The 26,012-nt window shown below is 41.9% G+C and overlaps 1 protein-coding gene across 9 annotated transcripts in view; it reads left to right on the plus strand.

Annotated features, from left to right (window-relative positions):
- Positions 1 to 26,012, plus strand: part of large2 (LARGE xylosyl- and glucuronyltransferase 2) — a 59,756-nt gene that overhangs the window by 1,687 nt on the left and 32,057 nt on the right. For all 9 annotated transcript variants that reach the window (XM_084052426.1, XM_084052432.1, XM_084052435.1 and 6 more), the window contains exon 2: positions 20,344 to 20,458. The gene's annotated coding sequence lies outside the window, so the exon portion shown is untranslated. The remainder of the gene's footprint in view (positions 1 to 20,343; positions 20,459 to 26,012) is intronic.

Raw genomic sequence — 26,012 nt, forward strand, 5'->3', positions numbered from 1 at the left:
ACACACACACACACACACACACGCACGCACGCGCGCACACATGCACACTCCACTCTAGTTTCTACAACTTTATCGTTTGGTCATGTACACAAACAGTATACACAACACACATGTTATTGTCAGTCTGTGGTGTCCATAGTGACAGTTGTTAGATATTGAACACTTTGGACACTCTCAAGCTGCTTCCCCTCTCTTCCCTGGCTGGGCCTCCTCTTTCTGTAAAGGGAACAGGTAGATTAGTCTGACAGTTGGTATATGCTTTCATTTACACAATCTGTCTCATCTCTGTGGGTGTTTTATATGGAGAAAAAATACAGAGAGACTTGAGCAATGGAGCCAAACAAAACCTACACATTTCTTATTTATTATACAGTACTTATCCTGTATTTAGATTGCCATATTGAATATATACATATATTCATCACCCAGCATGAGAGAATACCCTTTCCCTGACTCCTCGGTGTTAATTATTCATTTATAACTGGTTCCATTTGTACACTCTCACGAGTTAAAAGAAAACCACCGAACACAAATCCCTTTGTTCTGGTGTGAGGAGATCATATATATAGTGTGGGAAAAACTTCCCCATTCACGTGGTAAAGAAATATCCTGTTCAAGCCTGATGACGCAAGATGACACAACGGGATATAAGCCTGATGAGGCGAAATTACATGTTTTGATGTAATGGGTGTGTGTACCCTTCCACATTTAGGATTACACAGAAGAAGACATAGGGTATTTTCCCCCATATTATGTGATCTCCTCACGTCAGAACTATGGGATTTAAGTTGAAATTTAGATTTGACCGTGTAATTGTACCCTATTCACACCAAACAGCATAAATAGGCTTTATAAAATCAGGCTTTATACAATCTTAATATTAGTAACTGAGGAGTGTTATTAATTTTGGGTGCAAAAATCCCTGAAGTGTACGATTGGAATTTATTATGACTTTTCCTGGAGTGTGGTTTCTTGTCTTCAGTCCAGTGGTTTGTGAATGTTTAACACTGGCTGCTTGCAGTGGCCTACTGCCACAGTCTATTTCACAGCTGACTTCTGGCATCACCTCGCCACCTCTTGTTGTTATACAGGGCTTTGGTGGAGTAAGCGCCAGGGAACCTTTGGAGCATGGCTTCCTTCCGCTATCAGCACATGTTTAATGTGTTTGTGCAATGAGGTGTGTGTGTGTGATGTATGTATAAGAGTCGAGAGAGGGCTTCCCCAAACTTCTTAACCACATGAATCCTAGTGTTGAACTTGCACAATGTTTTGAGCTTGTAGATCGTCTTTTTTCGGCAAAGAGATTTGGTGTTCAGGGAAAAAAAGAGAGAAACAAGTACAGAGCCCTGGGGGTAAGTAAGTGGTTAAAACACAGATGCATAAACATTATAAAGAGTCAATGATATACAGTATTCACATCGGCGAGGGCTTCAAATGTAAGCTGTTTTTACTCTACAATATATTTATATTGCAGGCAAAGAATTAACATAAATTGCCGGCGTACGCAGGGAAGAGCAGCCCGGGAAGAGTTGTTCACACAGTCACCCCATATTAAACAGTTCATACATGTCAACATTGTTTTTATATGGCATTTTGTTGATAGAACTGTGTTCATAGAACTAATGTGTGTAAGCCCCGTCATGATGATGGTACCGGTGCAGTGCAATTTGACTAGCTAGCATGACGTCATATTGCTGACACCAAAATCGCCATTAAATGTTGGCATGCAAAAAAATCGGCATTTAAGCAAGTGTGAAAGGGGTTATACATGAATGTAAATTGATTCAGTGATTATAGTGTGATTTTCATTGTTTAAATTAATGTGTCCTCTCTCAGCTGCCATGCATGTCAATAGAGATTACAGTCATCCCTATAATGGTGTGGTTTTTAATTGTGTCACATGGGTGTGGGAGAGACTGGGGGGGGGGGGGGGGCACACACTGCGGAAGACTGAAGTGGCCATGCTATACTGTTAAACAAACATCCTTTTAGCACTTTAATTAAAAAGTATGAGATGTTTTGGTAGCACTATTGTTAATAGTAGTTGTAATATGACATAGATTATCATTAACTCAATTCGATTTATTATACTATAATTACTAATCAGCCTCAGAAAATGAATGCCCTCCTAAATAACTATTGGTAGAAAGATGAGACTGTGTCAGCATACTGTTAGTACAATCCTCAGGGTAACGATAATTGAACACTCTGGATTTTACAGTGTAATCTCCTTTGTAATCTCCTTTTCTTTATCATCCGATCACATTCTTTCCTTTCATTCTGTCCTGTCTAATTTGTTGGCTTCTTCCTGGTCGATGATTGCCCTCTTCATTGTAAGCCAAATTAGTGACGTAAAACATTTAAGTTACACCCATGTGTGTGACTCCTCCAGAGCTTTGTCTTTTCTCCTGCCACCCGCTGTGAGCCATCCATTATTCCCTAGTTTACCCACTTTGCTATCCTCTGCCATCACTGTCTCTCCCTCTGCCCAACCTCTCCAAAACATTCCATACCTTTGCCAGCATCCAGTGTCAAAAAAAGGCAGAAACAATCCAGGTCCAGGCACTCAAGGTGGATTTAAAAAACACCACATTTTTAGTCTGTAGCCCAAATTGAATAAAGGCCTTTTACCTACAAAATCCACCCTGAGTGCCTGGACCTGGATTATTTATAACTCCTCTCCCCTGATAATTGCAATTCTATTGGCCGATCTTGAGGAGGAAACCCAATTTTGGGAACCCAATATTTGAAACCCCTCCCCAATCACATTTCTGTTTTCCTTTTGGCTAATGGCGTCTCCATTTACCCCACGTGACGGCTCCGTGGGTGATTACAAATATATTTACGCTCAATGGTCACACACAATGACTAATAAATAACGTGTTTGGCCATGCAGAAAGAGACATTAGTGAGCCTTCCATTTCCCACCCGCACCAACAACACACTCACTATCGAACACACACCGTCTTGGCTCTCGCTCTAATGTGGAAAATGTTCAGAAGAGGTTTGTGTGAGGAGTGTTATAACTACATTGATATAGTGAACTACAGAGGCTGTTGTCCTACGAGTTGCCATTCTGATTAAGATTAACTTCACATGCAAATGCCATCCTCGGATGATCTATCTCAGTGGTTCTCAAACTTTTTCATGTGAAGGACCCCCAAAATGATATGTATTTGGCCGCGGACCCCCATCTCAAAATATTTTGTTCCAAGGACCCCCAGAAGCAAAGATTTGAGTTACAAATGTTCACTTTTATATAATTATTTATGTTGAAAGGTTTGCACAAATATTTACGATTTTTCAAAAATAGCAGATCTACAAGCTCATCACGCGGCACTTGGTGCCGCGCGATGAGCTTGTATATCTGCTATTTTTGAATAGCCAAATTATAAAAGGTTAAAGTGGAACGCCCCCACGGACCCCTGGGGGTCCCCGGACCCCACTTTGAGAACCAATAATCTGTCTCTCTCTCTCTCTCCTCCCTTTTCTCTCGCCCTCTCAAACGTGTGTTTTCTTAACTTCAGTTGCCGGTGCAGGGGGCCAATGTTGTCAACCATTAGCAACATGTTAGTTATATTTTGTTAGAGAGAGAGAGAGATCGTGTTCTCTGTGTAGTAGAGAATACTCTCTCTCTCTCTCTCTCTCTCTCTCTCTCTCTCTCTCTCTCTCTCTCTCTCTCTCTCTCTCTCTCTCTCTCTCTCTCTCTCTCTCTCTCTCTGCTGTGTTGTGCAACAGGATGCTTTAGTTTACAGGAATAAATCAATATGCACTCGGAGGTGAATGGAGTGGACCGCACGCTCTCTCCTTCCCAACTTCCTGGCCGCCCCATTCCTCTTAACAACTCTTCTACAGTGCTACTTGACACCCCCATAGACAGATAGATGTACAGGTGTAGATGTAGGAGCCTGCGATAGTTGACATCCAATGCGTTACCCATTTAAACCATTAAGACCTGAAGCCGATTCTACACATTTCTTGTAAATCCCAACAGTTTTCAGTGTTGCTCAAACTTTTTCATGTCAAGGACCCCCTAAATGATATGTATTTGGCCGCCGACCCCCATCTCAAAATATTTTGTTCCAGGGACCCCCAGAAGCAAAGATTTGAATTAAAAATGTTCGCTTTAAAAGAATATATTCAAAGATTTGAACACATTTTCACGATTTTTCAAAAATAGCAGATCTACAAGCTTGTATATCGATATACAAGATATACAAGCTTGTATATCGAAGCTCGATATACAAGCAATCGATATACATGCTCATGAGCTTGTATATCTGCTATTTTTTAATAGACAAAGTATTAAAAAAATGCTTTTTAGCTCAAATAAAAAAAATGACACAGATACGTTCTAGGTCTTAATGGATTAAGACCACTTGTGATAAACATGTTATACACCTGCCACCTGGTCATGACTTTGTTTTACAGAACAAAGCTAGCTGTGTGGGTGGTGAAGGGGAGAGGGGGAGGGTCACTTGACCATTATGCAATGCATATCAGCAGGTCACATGTGTTTCATATTTTCCATCTGGGTCATGGCAGGGATAAGATCCCTGACACCGCTTGGCAGTAACACTTAGGGACAGCCATAGCTGAATGGGTAGAGAGGCCACCTCCTGGGAAACGGAAAGTCCCAGGTTTGATTCCCAGCTCCTTCAACGTGTCGAGGTGTCCTTGAGCATCTGAGCAAGGCACTTAACCCCAAACTGCCCCCCCCCTCGCCCAAGTCTGACCACTTGTGCAGCAATCATCTGGGTGTAGCCGAAAACCGAATATCCCCTGCGGGATGGATGGATAAGTTACCTTTATTGATCCCGTGAGGGGAATTCAGGTGCCAGCACAGCAGTTTAAGTTACAGATACTAGGAATTAGAAGTACAGTAAGATACATCCATAGGAAGTGTAACATCACAAAAGACACCAACAATTATTTAAAAAGTATACAAACGTGTACACCCTATACAATATGTTTACTTGAGTTTGAGAATATTTTCTTTCCTCTCTTCTCTTACACTGTGTATGCCAGGCCTGATAATAATCATTAGATGAAAAGAAGTTTCCTCTCCAGAGAAGTAGGTGGCACAGTATCAGCTGTGTGTGAGGAGAGGAAAGGGGTAGTGAAAACTAAATCCAGTCACTAAGTAGAGAGAGAGAGAGAGGGGCTGAAGAGGGCAGGCGTCACGGGTCCTCAGTCAGACTTGAGCCCTGGACTTTTCCTTTGCTCAAGCAGGGACAAACACATCCTACTATAATTCTAGTAACCTCTGTCTGTTTGTCTCTCTGTAGTGGTAGGTGAAGCTACCCGGTTCTCCTCACTGGCTGGACCAATTGCTCTGATTTTGCACACAGCCATTGACCATTACCATCTGAACTTAACTGTGAAGCCCGTTTTTCAATTTCATCAAATCTCAGCTTCTTATTAGCGTTTTTGTGTCAAACACTGTCGCCATGGTTACGGGGCTGCCCAGCTATGGGACGAACTGCCTCCCGGGTTGCCAGATCATGTGCGCATATCCCCCCACGGATGCGCTGCGCCGACTGGGTATGGTCTAGTTTAGTTTAGTTAATTTAGCTTAAAGGAGCATTTCACCCCTGGAAGAAACTGCAATCACTCAATGGTAATAGTATTTGTAGTAGATAACAGTAGCACAATTTAAAATTTGCACCCTATGGCCAGAAAAATAATGAAATCTGTGTGTTTGACTAGGTTTTGACTGGACTGCTTATTACTACAATGACCATAATGCTTTTGGTGCACTGCCCCTCCTTGTGGCAGGGGAGGTGCGGTGTGGGTGGGATCTCCAACAACGACGTTGAAACAGCATGGCAGTGTTGCCATGTCTGCTTATTATAAGCGGCTTCTTTCTAAAATGTAGTTGATATTTGGGCTTGTATCCAAATGTTTTGATTGTTGTTTAAACCAGTGGTTCTCAAAGATGTTCATGTATTTTTCCACGGACCCCGATCTGAAATTATATTTTGTGCCAGGAAGCCCCAACCAAATATGTGTTGTTAAACGATTAAAAAATACTCCACATTTTGCACTTTTTTCCCCTCAAGATTTTTTGGAAAATAGCAGATCTACAAGCTCACAATGGGTAACATCGCAACGTGTTGTGAGCTTGTAGATCGGCATTTTTCAAATATATACTATCCCATGTTAAAGTGCTCTTGGCTTAGTTATCTTCTTTTGGGCTTGTTTTCATAGACCTGGTTTCTTATTTCTTTCACAATATCTGGCAACACTGGAAGTCAGTTTGTTTACCATCTCCACGTTGTATTTGGATTCTTTCACGCTTGCGCTTGTGAAACACTACACAGGATTATTATTTCATGTCAACATTCAAGTACAACTATCAGAAGATGTAACTCAGGTAAAGTAATGCGTCACTCTTCAAATTTAACAAAAGGTCCGCGAACAAATGCGCAGTTTGGGCTGTTTTCTGTGTTCTGTTGTGTCTAAAATCTCTGGCAGGAGGGGGGTGGGGGGCTGTCCGCTGGCTGCATGACGCGTCGAGACAACATGTAGTGCGGAAAGGAATGATGTAACATCTCGTGACGTAAATAACGTCACGAGATGTTCGAAGATTACTATATATCTCAAAACACAGATCATTCACAAAAATAATAATAATTGAGTCCTAAACTTCATTACCATTGGGTCAGTTTCTTCCAGGGGTGAAATGTCCCTTTAAAGACCAGCTAAAATGAAAAACATGTTTTTCACACTTTTAGAGCATGGTATCTATGGTCACAATGGGGACATGGATGACATTAAAATGTGGGTGGCATCTGAATAATTAAGTAATTAATTACTTCCTTTCAAAGAAAAACATAATAATGTGTGTGTACATCAGCAGGTCCGGACCAATTTCAACCAATAATGTGATGGCAAGCACCACTAGAGTTACTCTGTTGAATGATATCAAAGATGGCGGACGCAGTGTTTATAACAGGCGCAGCTAAACAAATGTTTGTAAAAGTTTGTTTAGCTTGTTGTCTTCTCCTGGTTTTAATCACTTGAACCTTAGTTTATACTTTCAAAAGCGTCATGAGGTTGTAGATCTTCTATTTTTTACATTTTTGAAGAAAATACTAATAATTTATAAACGTATTTGGTCAACAATATTGTGATATTTTATTTTGTGATGTTTTGTTGATACTCAACAGTAGCTGGTGAATGTTTTCACATACTAGGATATAGGCCTACTATCTTGAGATAGTCCTTGGATTTGGATGGATAGATTGTGCGTTTGTTGAGCTGCAATTTGGAGGCTTGAGTATAAATCCTCCTTGAGACCTGATTCATTGATTTAAACCTTATTAGATGTTGATTCTGTTTGCTGTTTACCCAAGCTGAGAGGAGTTTGCCAGATTCACCCCTCATGCATTGCTGAGCATAAGCATTTAACAATTGCAAGTCAAACTACAGCGATCTATCAGCCCTTTTTACAATGAGCTTTTACACACACACCGCTTTGATTTACACCTCATAGTGAAAATGTCTGACGACAAGAGTTATACTGTCAATTATTTAATCAGTCACTTGTATTCAGAGTCGTTTTATGCTCTGTTGAGCCCTGATTTTAAGACCAGTGTACATTATGAGGAATGGCGGGACTTTGGCAGTCAAGGGCCATATTTCCATATCTGACATTTTTTAAATGCTTCTTTGGTCCTCTTCCCTGCTTTGGCAGAGACGTTTGGCAGGAGTATCATATAATGTGTTGGCTGTGTCTGCACACTTTGTCTGTGCCTCCGCTAATGTGTGAAGCATTAGCTGCAAGCTAACGTTCATGCAACATGTTGTATGATGTAGAAGGTGTCCCTGAACTAGCCTGTTAGCAACTGTCCAGGCCCAACCTGGAGCCTTTGGTGAACTCAGAAGTAGAAATGGGTTGCTTTTTTTCGGTCTTATATGTTCACAGTATGGAACGATTTGAGCCCTTACAGCGCAGTGGGTTAAATCAAGGTTTTCAGCTACTATGTCTGCCTTTTCTTTTGTGTAAAAGAATAAGCTGAATATCCTGAATAGAAATTGGGGTGTAGGTAGGTCAGATAATTATGTAACCCTTTTTTCATTCCCAGTTGGTCTCTGAACAGACCAAAGTGTGACACCAAACCTTTCCTCAATTGGCTCGGATGAGCGTGACAAGTGGAAAGGAATAATGGGCAGTCAATTCAGGCCAGGGGCCAGCTTTGGGTCTAAATAGTCAGGGTAAAACGTGGCCACTCATCCTGCTTTTCATATTTAGATTTAGGAAAGGGTGGTTGGAGGTGGGTGGAAGGGTGGGTGGTGTTGGGGGGTCCTCTGGATGTTATAGATGGGGGGGATGGTAGGAGACAGGGGGGAGGGTGGCCACTAGAGGTGTCCCCCCCCCCTCCAGGGTCTTTTGTCCTCCTTTCTCAGCATTGCATATCCAGAGCACCCATTATTGTGAGAGTTATTGTGTTGAGGTGGGCTCGGCTTTGGAGGAGATGTATTAGGTCTTCGTGGCGGCTCAAGTGTCGCTCAAAGAAATGTTCCGTTTGTCTGCGGTGACAGACATTCCCCTGGGATCGACTCTGGGGCAATGTTGCTCTTGATGGCTTGGGGAGGAGGGTGACTTTTCAATCCGCCCGTCTGTGTTCACCATGTCCTCCCGCTTGTCTGTTGTACGCGAGCTAGCATTTGTACTCTTGTTCCGTTATTGTACTTTGATTGACATATCTGTTCCTATAGGTTGCGTCCGGCATGACAGTTAAGTGAAATATCTGCCACCGTGAGTGGTGGGGTACGTGTGTGTTTTCGCAGGACTCACAGGAGTGAGGCCATTGATGTGTGAGTTTGTTTGGGCATGTTTATCTACCCCTTGATTGACAGTCGGAAGACAAAATGCTGATAAGTCTCAGACGGGCACTTGCAACCAGTGTCAATGGATTTCAGATGTATCTATTTTTAAGGTGGATAGAAGATGAAGTAGTGAGAATCGGCTCAACTCCAATTCCAAAGGGTTTTCATGTGTCTAGTGTGAGCCACAATTAGAAGATTAACAGACCAAATATTCAGTAGTATGAGTTCAGTTACTCCACATACACAAAAACATCTGGATGGCATCATCTCTGCATTGATTGGACTGGACTCCTGTCAGTCAGTCTACTTCTCCTTTAGCCAAATGGAAAGAGCAATCTTATAAATACCTCTTCAATGATATGTAGGATACACTGAAGTGCTTCACTACAGTGTTAGTGAACATGTTTTTCCATGCACAGATCTTCAACTACGATACAACTTTCAGTCATTTTCACTTTGGAAATGGCCGGTAGTATAGACTGCAGAGTCGGACTTTGCTGTCTGTTTTGTAATATCATGCATGCTGCGGCATGAACTGTGACTGGTGTACTTTTGAGGAGATTATACATTATACTTACCGTATTACGTATTTTCAGCCTGTTGTCTTCAGGTCACTAGGTGAGTGAGACGGAGATGGCAGATGAGTGTGCATATTTCAGTATAATCATTGTCAGCAGCAGCTCTCTCATTCACTCCCTCACTGTCCCAGCTTAACCCTAACCCTATCTGTTGTAGTTAAGTGGAGGAAGCGTGGCTACAGTTAGATTAGGGCTGTGCAATTAACCGAAAATATATCTAAACTGATATTTAGAACCAATAACTTGACTTATGTAAACAACATATTATTTTTTATAATTTTTTTGACTTTTTGTTGATGGATAGACGGACAGGAGATGGGGAGAGCGATGGGGAGAGACATGCAGTAAAGATCGTCTGGAACGGGACTCAAACCCGCGATGCACTGTCAGGCTACATGAGAGCCTAGGTGCCCGGACCGCTAGGCCAGCAGTCCGGGCCTATATAACCGACTTATAACCGAATAATTGATAGATTTGTTGTAATCGATTAAATTAATTAGTTTGATTAACTCTGTACTATACTTTGTTGTACAAGCCGATCAAAGTCATATCGCCCTTTAGACCCCTCCTGTATGAATCCTTCTCTAGGCTCTGGGAAGTAAGAGCAAAGCGATGAGCAGAACTGGAACAGAAGAGATTGGGGAGAGAGAAAAGTTGGGAATACTGTCAGAGAGAGAAATTGATTCATTGAATACTTTATTAACAGATTGCAAACAGTACAGAAAGTACAATTACGCAAGCAACGCTAAAAGGATGACACAAAAAGCCCTGAGACGAGACGAGAGATGGTGACAGCACGAGAGAGACTGTCGAATATTTCAGGAAGGTCATTGGCTGCGGCAGCCGTGGTGTGTGCAAGAGGAGGCGTGGCTCTTTATGGTCACGCTATACCGAGCTCTACGCACAGTAAAAGTTGAGAGCGTTACTTTAACTCGTGAGTGCATTTTTTTTGCTTCTATAACACTACCTGCCAACATGACTGTGGGATATCTCCCTCCCCTCACTGCGCTCTCTCTGTTGTCTCTCTCCCTCGCTCTTCCCTCTGTACACGCACATTCCTATTTATATGTTTTCTAGTACCTTTGTGTGGGATGCAAGTCATACACTAGCGTTCTTCACTCAGTGTGTGTGTGTGTGTGTGTGTGTGTGTGTGTGTGTGTGTGTGTGTGTGTGTGTGTGTGTGTGTGTGTGTGTGTGTGTGTGTGTGAGTGCACCTGCCCACCCCATGCTCTCTTCCCTCTACCCACGTTGCAAACCGCACATGTGTATATATCACGATACAGAGTCATGACAGGATTACGTGAACAGGAGAGTTCCAGTAGCCATGGGTGTAATGTGGTGAAATAATTAGTTGCGAATTAGCTCTCTCAATGCGGCCTCACTGTCACGATCAGACGATCGGCTGCCCTTAAGACGTTAGTAATAGTTGCCTCATTAGTTTCACAGCAAGTAGAGAGGCCTCCTACATTTGGGTGTCTACATGATCGTGAGCCACATCAAGCACTTATGTGAATTCAAAAGACCTACCCTTGAAAAACAACAAAAACAGAACCTTTTATCCAGGGGTAAGTCACCTCAATACTAACAACACTGTTTCTCTTTGATACAGTTACATTTGGTCTGGGTCTGGTTTTAGGGCCTTGCTGAAGTTAGTGTAGCTTGCATTCCGTAGTACTAGTGGTTGGCTGTTAAAGGACCATACCGATGGTCTTACATGTTTAGCAAATCTACTACGACACACAGTATTCTTGACATTATTGCTGACCATTTTCCTAAGCATGCCATGGTTTATTAGATTTTCGAGGAAGCCATTGGATTCCATTAATGTCAGTACAGAGTATCAACTTGCAAAGACATTAAGCTTGCTTGAGATAAGGAATTCAAAGCAGTACATTTTTCAAGCCGATTATTATATTGTTATTAGTTATGCTTAAATGCATTTGAAAGTGCGGTTTTACTGGAAAAGTGTAGCTAAAATGTCCCTGGAGAAAAAAATGATTTACGAATGAAATTCAAACGTCTATGAGTTCTTAACGAAGCAATGATGTTGAATCTAATTATTAGTATAAGTTCTGCAACGTTTTAATGACTGGAGAAAATGAAAACTGACGAGAAGTCTAAAAGAAAAGCCAAGGAAATGGTTTTGTTGTTTATTATGTATGATTTGATGTATGGCTGAAGCTGTGAATAGACAGAATCAGAATCAGAATCAGTTTTATTGTCACATCACAGGTTTACAAGGTAAAAAAGTGGGTGAAATTCGTTTTTTTTACATCATTCCCATCACAACGTTAATTTCCATAGAAAGAAGAGGGGGGGAGGGAGAAGAAGAAGGGGGGTAAGTGGGAAGGAGATCAGACAAGAGAACAGCAGAAAGGCCAAACAAGTTATCTACATATTTACAAGAGTACCTGAGATAAGAAACAATTTAAGGTGCCTGAGCATAGCAGCAATGTATGTATACTGTGCATGATATACTTATGGACGTTAAGGTGCTTAGAGAAAAAAAAGAGCACAATAAAAAAAGACAAAAGTCAGTGCGTTATACATGGGATTAAGGTGCAAAAGGTCAGTGCGTGTCCCTGAAGGTGGACTGACCCTGGTATAATCCGCAAGTAGCTCCATGAGGGAGAGCAGCAAAAAAAAGACAAGTCATTGTACCTGGTGTAGTCCACAGGTGTGTCCGAGGGGGAGCTAAGTCTAAGTCATGTGTCCCTGGTATAATCCACAGGTGTGTTCAGGAAGAGCCAGAAAAAGAAAATCTGCGACCAGCTGCGCGGTACCGCCTGTTGTCAGGCTGCTGGACAGGGCTCATGCCTCATTCAGCATTCTGACAGCGGCCGGGTTAAAACTACTCCAGAACCTAGTGGTGGAACTCTTGATACTGCGGTAGGTCCCCTTGCCCGGCCGCGGTCGTTGTAGGGTTCTGAACAGTCTGTGACTAGGGTGGTGCTTATCCTTGATGATGCGCTTGGCTTTGACCTCGCACCGCTTTTTGTACAGATCCTGGAGCTCTGGGAGCTCGCTTCCCATTATTCGCTCTGCCGATCGCACTACTCGCTGTAGATTGACCTTCTCTCGGGCAGTGCAGTTCCCATACCAGGCCGTGATACAGCCTGTTAGGACGCTTTCAACCGAACTGTTGTAATACAGCTTGAGGATGCGCTGTCCTACTCCGAGCTTCTTCAGGCGGCGGAGCCAGTACAGTTCAATGACACATACTGATTTAAAGGAAGGGACAGCATTTCTCATCCATTCTCCACAGCCAAATGGACTCGGTTCATCCAGGGATTTGAACCGATTGATTGTCCAGTGCTACCTCATACAGCTTGGTCAAGTACTTTGTGTAGAGCACGTACTTATGCATAGACACACTTCACACAGCTACAGGGCAGACCGGTGAGAAAGGTCCACTCCAGTTCAAAACAGATGTTTTTGTTGCTCTCATTCAGTCAATTTTGAGTTCCAACCAGAATCAATAAATAATTAGGGAGGCCAAAAAGAAAATAAATGAACTGGATAAAATTCCATTCCGCTCAGTAGGCAGCAGTAAGCCGCTCTGATGCCCAAGGAACACGGACCAGGTCACAGCATGACATGGGTTTGAGTCTGGGTTATGACCTGAGCTATGCTGTCCCCTGAGCCCTTTCTTTTATCTATTCAATCCGGGAACGCATCTGTGTAATCTTTTGTATTTCTCTATTTAAAGCGAACATTTTAAACTCAAATCTTTGCTTCTGGGGGGGCGTCCCTGGAACAAAATATTTTGAGATGGGGGTCCGTGGCCAAATGCAAATCATTTTGGGGGTCCTTGACCTGAAAAAAGTTTGAGCACCACTGATATAGCAACATACGTTTTTTTTTTCAAGAAGAATTTAGAAGACATTTGTAGAATCCCCAGAAGCAATAAGATTTGAGTTACAAATGTTTGTTTGCTTTAAAAGATATGTATATTCAAAGATTTGCACAAATGTTTTTTTCAAAAAAATAGCAGATCTGCAAGCGAGCGAGCGAGCTTGTATATCTGCTATTTTTGAATAGCCAAATAAATCTAAAATGACAGATGCATTCCGGGATTGATTGGTTAAAATACCGTTTGTCATATTGTATTGATACATGAATTAAAGTTAAAACTCTAACCTTAGCCAAAATCGCTAAATGACAGGCCTTCTGCTATGTGTGCTGGGCTTACTCCCACGTGCATGGTCTCTCGTTTGGCTTTACAGGCAAAAAGGATGAAGAGAATAGGAAAGTTCCATGAGAGAGTTGGTGGACAGATCAAAAGCAAGATAGCATTTTATAGTTTTGTGTAAAAGCAGAAAAACTTATGCAATCATCCGCCCACCGATGGAGAAAGAGACACACACACACACGCACGCACGCACGCACGCACGCACGCACGCGCACACACATGGACTATTAATCTCATTCATAAATAATGCAGGTTCCATTTTGCCGACGTTTCTGAATTCACTGCCCCAAGCACACTGGGTGTGGACAGCACACAAATTGTTTTTTGTGTGTTTCTGTGGGTGTTTATGTGTGAGTTTGTCTCTACTATAATGCTCGGTTGCACGTTGCAACATTTTGTTTGTGTTCTTCGTCACTCATTTGCAGAAACTCACGTTCCTCGTCTTCATCAAAGTGTGAAATATGCAAAAACAAAATAGCTGAGTACAGCTATAAGACTCAGTTTGGGTATTATTACTATTAAATCTCCAGTGTCTAACATAAAAGTATTCCCAAAGCCTTATCGCTGTTGCCTATAGAGTTTTACCGCATTAGGAGTTACAGGAATGCCAACTCCACTATGTATTCAACGTGTGTGTGTGTGTGTGTGTGTGTGTGTGTGTGTGTGCGTGCGTGCTTCAGCAATAAGGTAGTGCTAATAATATCCCCTAGTTCAGAGTAAAGAACATGACAAGGAAAATGTCCCTATCTTTTACTGTTATATAATGTGTCAGTTAGTCTTTGATTTTCAATACACTCAGCACTCAGTATCATTTGCTAAAATGTTGCTTAATACTTTTTAGTGTACCCACTTTGCTCCTTTTGGTAGCCTAAACTTGCTTGAGTTGCTTCATAAATAATTAGCTGTCAAATGAATATTGGGGCGCGTTTTTCAGATGCAGCGCAATATGGACTACTAATGTTTGTTGTAACATCTGCAGTTCAATCGTAGATCTTTCCTTGTTTGATCACTGAAGGTACAGTATGTATAAAATGGTAAGACAAGCCATTCTTTTATGTACGGCATGTATAAAATGGTAAGACAAGCCATTATTTTTTTCTCCTAATAGTTTTGCTCAGCAACTTTCGTATTATTATGGATTTTACTTTAAGAGCTGGATAGGAGATAGATAGCGGGACATTTCACGGTTAATCTTTTGATTAATATCAAAGCTAGCGTCTCAAGGTAGTGTTACAGTTTGTTGGCAGTGTGTACCCAAGCTGTGTACACGTTTAAGTGTGTGTGGGTGTGTGTCACAGTTCACGTCCTACAGAGTGTTGGTGTGTGAATGATGGCACTGCTGTGTGACATTGTTCCAAAGTTTGTCTAGAGCCATGCAGGGTAAACACCCTCGACACTTATTCTGCAACAAGACAAAGAGAGCGAAAGAAGGCAGATTTTGGTGTTGAACGATGAAGGTAGAGGTCAGCACCCACACTAGAAAACGTGAAAGGTCATGCCACTTTGACATCACATCACTTTGATGTGGTTTTCTGTGAAGGACAACTCATCAGCCGGACCTCTCGGTGTATTGTATTTACACTAGGCCGATATTTTATTATTATTATTATTATTATCACCAAAGCCTAATTCACACACACACACACACACACACACACACACACACACACACACACACACACACACACACACACACACACACACACACACACACACACACACACACACACACACACACACACACACACACACACGGCTTTCCATATGCATGGCCTCACCCTACCCCACACCACACCGCCCATTTGTGCCATGGTTTCCACTACAATGAAGTGGGTAGAGTGGTGTGTAAGTGGTACTAAACTGGTGCCTAAAAAGTACCGAGTCCTAGGTAGGTCTGAGCTAGGCCAAGCTGCGCCATGTGCACAGGTGATTTGCATTTGTATACAGGACAGTTGGCCACTCACCTACATTCCATTGTTAGGCAAAGATTTACATTACAAATGAGTGTGAATGACCGGAGTCTGCTACTCATACCTGTGGATTTGAGCAGGGGTACTTTTGTGTAATGGAAACTGTAGATATTTTGATGCGGTGTGGTGTGGTGTGGTGTAGTGTGGTGTGGTGCTTAAACTGCAGTGGAAAGGGGGCTCAAAAAAGAGTGTACAAATCAGGGTCCATTTGGTTCCATTTGAACACTCTCACAGTTAAATCAATGCGTCCCAGTATTTCCTTTATATATTTATTTTCCAGTTAAAGCCCCCGACAAATGACAAACTTATTTGACGAAAGGGCATTCATTTATTTAAAAACAAATTGTGTCACGGATGTCACCCGTTCTTCTTCTTCGTCGTAATCAGTGCCGGCCTGCTGGGTTACAATATCTATTTGTTGATCAATATCTATTTTCTCTTCTCTTTGCTTGTGTTTCTGTCGTATGAATCCTCCTTCAGGTTTCCTTCTTTCCTTCTATTTGTGTGTGTGTGTGTGTGTGTGTGTGTGTGTGTGTGTGTGTGTGTGTGTGTGTGTGTGTGTGTGTGTGTGTGTGTGTGTGTGTGTGTGTGTGTGTGTTTGTTTTGGCTGTGGAAGCGCCTTGTTTTGAGATGACGGCACTATCCAATGAGAGGCGTTGTGGGTGAGTGGTTGGGAGACGTGGCCACGAATGAGAGGGGGGGGGGGCTTTGGAACCGGAATAGGAAACACAGGGATGCCGTAGGATTTTACTGTGTACACATATTTCATGCACAGACCCCACACAGAGCTGAAGCATCATTTAGTACAGTCACCTTACGTTCCTTTCATTCAGGTTACTTTGGAGCAAACGGCAGCAGAGCAGCTATTCTGGGAAGCTAGCTCAGAGCCTTTAGAGAGGAAGATAAATGACACCGAAACACAACAGATCCACTCTGAACGGTCTGGGTCAGCTGATCCTACATGGAGCCTTTTAGCAAGGCAGCAGTTCTAAAGACCTAATGAAGCTCATTATCTCTATCTGCGCCTTCTCTTCTCTTCTCTTCTCTTCTCTTCTCTTCTCTTCTCTTCTCTTCTCTTCTCTTCTCTTCTCTTCTCTTCTTTTCTATTCTCTTAATTCAATCAATTATCTGTGATAGATACCTTTATTGATCCCGTGGGGGAAATTCAGACGCCAGAGCCAGCACAGCAGTACAAGTTACAGATAGTACAATAGGTACAGAAGAATAACATCACAATAAATACACTTTCAAACAAATATGAATAAAGTAGTACACATATGTATACACCCTGGCCTATACAATCATCCTGCCTGGTGCAGAACATGAAAAAAGTAGTCGCACGTTACGCCCATAGTTATGACATCAGCACAGACCACAGGTAATGTTAGAGTGGACGTCGGTATATGAGGTAGGGCAGGGGTGGGCAACTTTGATGATGGAGAGGGCCACTATATTTCCACACTCTCTCCAGAGGGCCACATTTTTTTTTTTTTTTTTTTTTGTTCTTTATTTACCCAGGGTAGTAGCTGAGCACAAGTGCTCATTTTCAGCAACTTTCAGCAACGCCCCCACATTGCATATACTGTCGGGCAGACACCTCCGTATTTTACCTTTTTTTGTAAATTAATGCCTTATTTCGCCATTCTTTGACACACAAAAGTAGCAAAATACAGATCTACTGGTAGATCTGCTATTTTTTAATTGGAATCCAGATTTCTTTGTGCTATTTTTTAATTGGCATCCTGAAGAGTTTTATTTGATTTCAAATGCATTTAGTTATACTTATGTTAACTTTATGAACTTAAATACAAATACGTTGGACATAAAAAAGACAATAGAATGTTAATACTAGTCATTAAGTGAAGGTGGGAGCCGCATGTGGCCCCCAGGCCGCCAGTTGCCCATGTATGAGGTAGGGACTTGTAAAGACCCCCCCCCCCACACACACACACACACCCGACCTTTCCACCAGTCTGTAGCTAATTTCTCAATTAATGCCTTGGGCTACCAGCCCAAGGCAGTCTCTACGGGGGTGTTCTGGTTTGAACTTTTTAACCAAATTGTTTGTATTTTTCACAAATATGCTGTATAGCTATAAAACAAAAATAAAAAAGCCCTCTCTTTTTGGTTCCGACACACATAGTTTGGCTCACATGTTCCAATTACCATAGGAATTGACCACCACACAGCAGGGCAGACGTGGTATCTGTGTTTGGGGTGGACTGTGGCTCATTCCTCTCCCCTCAGGTCGTAGAGAGAGAGTACTTTATGGCTGCTGTCTGACTGGGAGCCAATCTGGCTGTGCTCCCCGTGCCACGAGGCGGCCTGTTAGCAGACAAACAACAGCAACACTCCCAGACCATTAGCCGCAGTAAACAGCCCAGCAACCTCCCGGGGTCGTCAGGATGGGATTAAAACCGGAGGTGGTGTGTGATTTAAACCCCCCCCACCCGGCACCCACCCATTGAGCTGTATATTACATCTGCATGTGGGGACAGACACACACACACACACACACACACACGTCACACACACACACAGACACACACACACACACACACACACACACACACACACACACACACACACACACACACACACACACACACACGGCCAGCTGTGTTGGGGAGGTTGTGAGGTGCGTGTCATATTGTGTGGGTTATGGGGTCCACGGCAGGCTGGTCATGCTCGCTGCATCAGGCTCAAGGGCATAATTTTCCAGGCAGTTTTTTGGATCAGGAGCTGCGGCTCGTACCGTGTCACTTTGTTCTCCTATCGCCTATCATGTGATATATTCTTTTTAAAATCTAAAATAAAATAAATAACAGCCATCTGGACAGGGTGCAACAAGAGAGCCAGAGAGAGGAAGCAAATAAAAGACCAGGCTATTTTATTTATACGTTTTTTCCTCTTGATTTATTTTTTAATTTTTAACCCATTCAGACCGGGAACGCATCTGTGTGTCATTTTTAAGATTTCTTTGTGCTATTCAAAAATAGCAGATATACAAGCTCATAGCGCGGCACCGAGTGCCGCGCTATGAGCTTGTAGATCTGCTATTTTTATGGGAAAATCGCAGAAGATTGTGGGTTTTTTGAATATATATATGTTTTTTAAAGCGAACATTTGTAACTCAGATCTTTGCTTCTGGAGGTTCTACAAATGTATTCTAAATCCTAACAGTTTAAAAAAAAAACGCATGTTGCTATAATATGAGTGGTATTTATGTATTTGGCCGTGGACCCCCATCTTCGCTTTAAAAAGTATAAATATTCAAAGACAAAGACACATTATTTTCAAGATTTTTCAAAAAATAGCAGATCTACAAGCTCGAGTGCCGCTCTTTGATCTTGTAGATCTGCTATTTTTGAATAGCCCAAAGACATCTTAAAGTGACACACAGATGCGTTCCCGCCCGGTCTTAATGGGTTAAGCCTCCTTCCCTGCGCTCATCCCATCTGGCTCTGTCTGCCTCTGGGCTCTCAGAGCGGTGATGGAGGGTGTTACTGTCACGATGCAGCCTTTTTTATAAAGTCAACTGGAACGAGAGTTTACTCTCAGAGTTAAATAAATAATGACGATTATGTACCCTAACGGAGACACGAGCCGAAATGTTGGCAGTAGCCCAAATAAATATTTTTTTGCATCAAGGCTGGATTTTTAAGTATTTTAATTTTCCTTTTGTTTAACTACTTAAAGGGGAATACCACTCATTTTCAACATTGAACTATGTCTTTAATACCTTTTTCTTATTTCCACACAACAGCTCTAAGGTGTATTAAAGACATAGTTCAATGTTGAAAATGATGGTATTCCCCTTTAAATCCTCTCAGTAAACTAATACTTAGTTGATCGGGGTAGGCTCTGTACTTGATCTACTCCAAATCTCTTCGTCGAAAATAGACCATCTATAAGCTCACACAACGTATGACATTGCGAGCATGTAGATCTGCTATTTTCAGCAAATGTTCCCCCAGAACAGGGATGCGAGGGTTTGAGGGTTCAATTGTTTAATTGCCCACGCAGCTGTGGTCACAAACTCTCCAGGTTAGGTTTGTGAACCTGTATGCCCCATTTTGTGTTATAATTGATCATCTTTCACATCATATGTTTTTTGTTACTTTTCCGTATCATGTAGTACTTCTTCATATATTCTTATGACCCTTTCTGAATTTGTACCTTTTGTGAGCTGTGGGAAGCAAGTGGGAAACTATTGTAATGAGTCTGTCTGTCTGTCTGTCTGTCTGTCTGTCTGTCTGTCTGTCTGTCTGTCCGTCTGTGTGCATGTCACTGTCTGGACATGTGTCCACCAGAGGGTGCTGGAACATGGCCCAACTATGCACACCTCTATGGCAGTTGTTCTCAAACCTTTTCATGCCAAGGACCCCCAAATTGATATGAATTTGGCCCCCCTATCGGACCCCCTATCTGAAATGTTTTGTGCCAGGGACCCCCAGTACAGAAGACAAGATTTATTAAAAAATATATGTATATTCACGTTCGACATTTTCGAACACTTTCAAGATTTTTCAGATGTGCAAGCTTGCAGTGCAGCGCAAAGTGACGGGCTGTGAGCTTGTATATCTGCTATGTTTAAATATAATATGGATAAAGTGGTTAAAATGATTGTGATGCTGTATTAGCAAATCTTTCTGGGGATCCCCCCCTAGGACTGAACACTGCTCTATCTCTGCTCTGTCTTGTTGGATGTGTTTCTCTTCATGTCGTGTGTTTCATGTAACATCTTCTCCCTCTGTGTCTTCATCAGAGCCCAGTCTCTCCCTGACGTTCCCGTGCGAGCTGGAGTCGTCTCCTGGGACCGAGGGAGGACGCTCTCATCCCCATCGCTTTCCCCACCTCAGAGTTACAGCCTGACAAGTCTGGTAAGGAACAGATAGGATTTACTGTTGTCTGATATATCCTTTCATCTGCATAGCAAACAGGCCAGGGTAGTATGCGTGTGCATGTATGTATACATATGCATGTCATGCATATTAATGTTTGTGTGTGGCTGACTGTGTATGTTCAGTACACACATGCATGCGCTTTTGTGATAGTGTATGAAGTTTATGATGTGTGTTTATATCTACAGTCAGACATGGTACAATCATCAGGGCTATGTAACCAGTTCAAGTCAGTGAGTGGGAGATATTTACATAGAAGCATGCTCCTCAGGTGAATCCCTATGGGTTGAAGCGCTCACATACGTACAAGTGGAGGTCCTTTTACTGGTGAAGGTTCTCTGTGTGAGTGTTTCCTCTAACAGCGCACACGCACACGCACACGCACACGCACACACACACACACACATACACTGTGTGTATATATATATATATATATATATATATATATATATATATATATATATATATATATATGCGCTCACCACACTGTCTCCCAGATCTCCCATCGTTTTGATCTGTGTGCTCTTAACACTGCCGCAAATGGTTGGCTTTAGATTAGCCCTCATTAAACTTTTAGAATGCAATCTGCATTCACCGCCTACCTCCTTATGGATTCATATGCATGTGCCTGGAGTGTGTGTGTGTGTGTGTGTGTGTGTGTGTGTGTGTGTGTGTGTGTGTTCAATATTCATGCATTTGTATTTGGGAAAGAAACAGTTATAATGCTCTTATAAAGTATATATAAGAGCATACATCTGTCTTTTACAGAATAGACAAACAAACCACGTGTTTCAGTGTTTTTGGCATTGGCTCACATTTAGCCACTGGAATTTGTCAAATGCTGTTGACAGACAATTCCACACAAACAACGGTGGTTGTAATGTTGTAAATATATACTGTATTATTTTATATAATAAACTGTATATTTTTGTATGGGATACCTTTGTGTGCATAGCCTACAGAGCACATGGTTAATGCAGGTCTATGCTGCTGTATCATTTACGGTGTAGCTTAATCCCGCGTAGGTGGAGAGGAATGAGATGTAGTTGTGTTGAGTGATGGAGGGGCATGGCTTGGGCTGACCCAATGACCATTCACCTTGCTCTAGTAATGAGCTCTTATAAGGTGATAGTCAACGGGTCACACACACACACACACACACACACACACACACACACACACACACACACACACACACACACACACACACACACACACACACACAAACTTTCACATAAATACACTATAAACACACCACATTTACACACGTACACTTGTGTGTATATGCGCAGACTGCACGCAGACATGCTTACACACACACACACACACACACACACACACACACACACACACACACACACACACACACACACACACACACACACACACACACACACACACACACACACACACACACACACGCAGCCAGGCATCTTCTCCCCTATACCAACAGGAGGCAGACAGAATTGACCTGATATGACCAAAGGGTCAGTCCCACAATGCCTCACTCACCTTTGACCCCCTGCACTCTGACCTGCCTCTGATTGGACACATCACAGGGATGTAAGGTCATGTGATGTGTCAATAGTGTAGTCTGCGTTGACGGGAGGTTGGAATGTCACCCATCATACTTAATTAGCCTATCCTCCCTGGGTCTGGGTGTTATGTCTGTCTCTGTCATTCCGCTCTCCCACCATTGTCTTGGGACAAGTGGCGTTAGCGGTGAATAGTTGGTGATGGGAATGATGTATTGCATTTAAAATTATACTCAGTCTGTTTTCATTCTGTAAATACCCCAACATGCCCTACTGAGCCAAAACATTAGAGACTAGAGAGTAAGTCAAAGTCCTTATGTGGAAGCAGAGGTGTCAACAAGTCTCACTTTGCAAGTACAAAATTACTTTTTCCATTGGAGTATCAGTGACATTGCTGGATAAAAAAGTTATAGGCAGTGGAGACGAGAGGCATTTCCACAATTTGCGCATGTTATGCACGCTTTCTTTTACGAGATAAACGATTCTATTCACCATAGCTTGATAAATCAGGTGGCTGCCTTGTTGAGGGACAAACAAAAAAACTCTTCTTCCCCAAACCGGGGGGAAAAAATAGCGTTCGTAAATAAAAAAGGAAAGTATTCTGATTCTGTCTAAACTTCTATCTTACTAATTCACTATTCTTGTCGGTTGTGTGCTTTTAATTTAATTTTCAGCTTTTTATAGACGACTATATCTCTACATATCCTAAAATCATGGAGTATTGTCCTTAGTTTTAGTTTTAATATTTCATGCATAACACAAACATTTTTGGTGGATATTGAAATCTTCCAATGTTTTTAGCTGTGCCAGTTTTAAGGCTTGTTGTGAAAAAAATTATGTATCATCGGGTGCTAGGACCCTGCGGCATTCCTTTTGAGCGGCAGGTTCTGCATAAGCGTGGGAATGCCTCTCCACAGCCAGAGGCGTTGCCAAAAAAAAAGACTTCTGAAAATGAACGTAACACAGTATGACTTTAACTGCACAGTAGATGTCCATGCTGGCACACAGTAACACCTAAACATTTAGATTGACCGACATTACAAGCTGCTAATAGGAAAAAGTATAAGGGCCAAAGCCTATACACATTGCCAAGTTGCCAACAGTGCACTTCTTCTAGAGCTGGCATCAACCCTACTCCCGCACCGACTTCGTCTGCCATCTTTGTCACCGACTGACTGAATGAGTGGATGGATGGAGCGAGGACAGAGTCAGGAAGAGGAATGAGTCGGATGACATGATTCGTACAGCACAAACTCTTATTGATGGAGGTCTCATGAGGCTCCTCTTTCTCGCTACACAGTGCATTTACCATCAGCTGCCCCGGCTGTCAAGCGTCTCTCTCCACAGTATTCCCTCTCTTCTCACATTACCTCTCCTCCATTCTCCACCCCTTGCCCCTGTCAGCGAGATGGATCTCTGGTAGTCTGCCCTCCAGAGGGGAAATGAACACACGCCCCATACTTTATCATCTAACCTCCTATACTCCATTCTTCTCTACCTACTCCTCTCCTCTCCTCCTCCCCCCGGGGCTTACCCTCTTCTCTTCTCTTCTCTTCTCTTCTCTTCTCTTCTCTTCTCTTCTCTTCTCTTCTCTTCTCTTCTCTTCTCTTCTCTTCTCTTCTCTTCTCTTCTCTTCTCATCTCTTCTCTTCTCTTCTCTTCTCTTCTCTTCTCTTCTCTTCTCTTCTCTTCTCTTCTCTTCTCTTCTCTTCTCTTCTCTTCTCTTCTCTTCTCCTCTGGCCTTGTTAACCCATTAAGACCTGAGGCCGATTCTCCAAAATGTCTTCTAAATCCTGTTTTTTGAAAAAACGTTACTATGTCAGTGGTTCTCAATCTTTTTCATGTCAAGGACCCCCAAAATGTATATGTATTTGGCCGTGGACCCCCATCTCAAAATATGTTGTTCCAGGGACCCCCAGAAGCACAGATTTGAGTTACAAATGTTTCAGTTTGCTTAAAAATATATATATATTCAAAGATTTGCACACATTTTTGCGATTTCTCAAAAATAGCAGATCTACAAGCTCATAGCGCGGCACTCGGTGCCGCGCTATGAGGTTGTATATCTGCTATTTTTGAATAGCCAACGTGTAAAAAAATAATGCTTTTTTAGGTCAAATAAAAAAATGACACAGATGCTTCACCCGGTCGTAAATGGTTAAATAACCTTTCTCTACTCCCAGATGACCCCTCAGCCCATACTGAATTGAGATTAGTAGCATATGGACAAAGGTGAAGGTCACGATTTACAACATACTCTTAATGCACGGGAGAAACCTAGAATAAACTGCACTTTTATGATTCGGCAAGATGAGATTTCTTCAGCAGTTTAAGCACCGAAGGTGCTGTGTGGCCCAGATTTGTATGCTTAAAGCAAAGCCTGCAGAAATGCTGCAACACAAACATTATCTGGTTACACTCCTGTTTTCAGAACATGCTTAAAGTGGCTGTAAACATTTATAAGGAGCAGAAATAGACGATTTGAAGTTCGACACCAGCTGACGACGCCACAATTTGACGACTGTTGTGACGCTTGAGTGGAATACGACTTCATAGTATCCCATGCAAGGTGAAGCGCTGCGACTTCATCAAGGATATGTACAGTAACACGTACCGCGCTGCAATGGCTAGATTTAATCTGGAGATGAGTAGGTTTATTGTAGTTGGGATACATATGTTGACCCATTAGGACCGGGAACGCATCTGTGTCATTTTAGATTTTAGCTAAAAAGCACCACTTTGGCTATTGAAAAATAGCAGATCTACAAGCTTGTAGCGCGTCATATCGTGCCGCGATACGAGCTTGTACATCTGCTATTTTTGAAAAATCATGAAGATTTGTGCAAATCTTTGAATATGTATTATTTAAAAAAAATGTTTTTTACTCAAATCTTTGCTTCTGGGTGTCCCTGGAACAAAATATTTTGAGATGGGGGTCCGCGGCCAAATACATAATTTTGGGAGTACTTGACATGAAAAAGTATTGAGCACCACTGATATAGTATCATAAGTTTTTCAGAAAACCGATTTAAAGACATTTGTAGAATCGTCTCAGGTCTTAATGGGTTAAATTGCAAGACTGTAATAGGGAAGGTATTGTCTTTCCCACTTCAGTATATGCACCTGAGAGGTATATGTGGCAAAAAAGGCCCAAAATAACATACTGTATAGCAAAAATGTGTTCATACTGTACTCTGTGGTGGAAAATCTGAAAGGCTCAGAAGCATAACATACCAATGACTCCACAGCAACAAAACTGGTTTTGTACTAACCTACAACACCTACAAATATAAACAATGTTTTGTGTATATTTGTGTATAAGGCAAGAGTTGAACCAAGCCAGTGTCTTATACAATTCCTGGTACAGGAATTTCAATTATAAAAATAATTATATTGTGGTAGTAATGGAGGCAGATGTGGAGACCACAGGAACCGTCCGCAGGCTTTCCATTGTGTAGAGACCATGGCTGCCTGCACCTTGTCATTATAATCGATAATCGTGTGTTGTTGTTATTGCACCATACCAGTTACACATTCATCTGCTGTGTTCAGTGACAAAAAAAAAAAATATATAATAATTACAAAATCAAACAACCCCAATCAAAGCAATGACAAAGCTAGTCTAATGCACCGTATGGCACCATATCAAATATTCACATGATGTTATGTTGTTTGATTGATTTAATTTGCAATCTGTTATTACTTGAAAAAAAAAAAAAGAATAATCAACTGCTGCTGGCATTTCATATATAGATAAATACTTCATGGACAATGAAGTGTTTTTAAAAGCATTAAATAAGCCGGTATTATTTCCTTAAACAATTGGCGTGTGTAAACATTTATGGAAATGACATTGAGAATAGTGCTAGTTAAAGGCATTGTAGGGAACATTAAACCTAAATTTTAAAAATATTTATATATATTTTTTTTGCATTTTTTCCCCTCTATCAGCCACTATATAATGATGCTGGGGTGTTTTCCTGCATTGAAACACAGGCC

This window comes from Gymnoscopelus microlampas (assembly GCF_963454915.1).
Source record: "Gymnoscopelus microlampas genome assembly, chromosome: 1".
Taxonomy (NCBI): domain Eukaryota; kingdom Metazoa; phylum Chordata; class Actinopteri; order Myctophiformes; family Myctophidae; genus Gymnoscopelus; species Gymnoscopelus microlampas.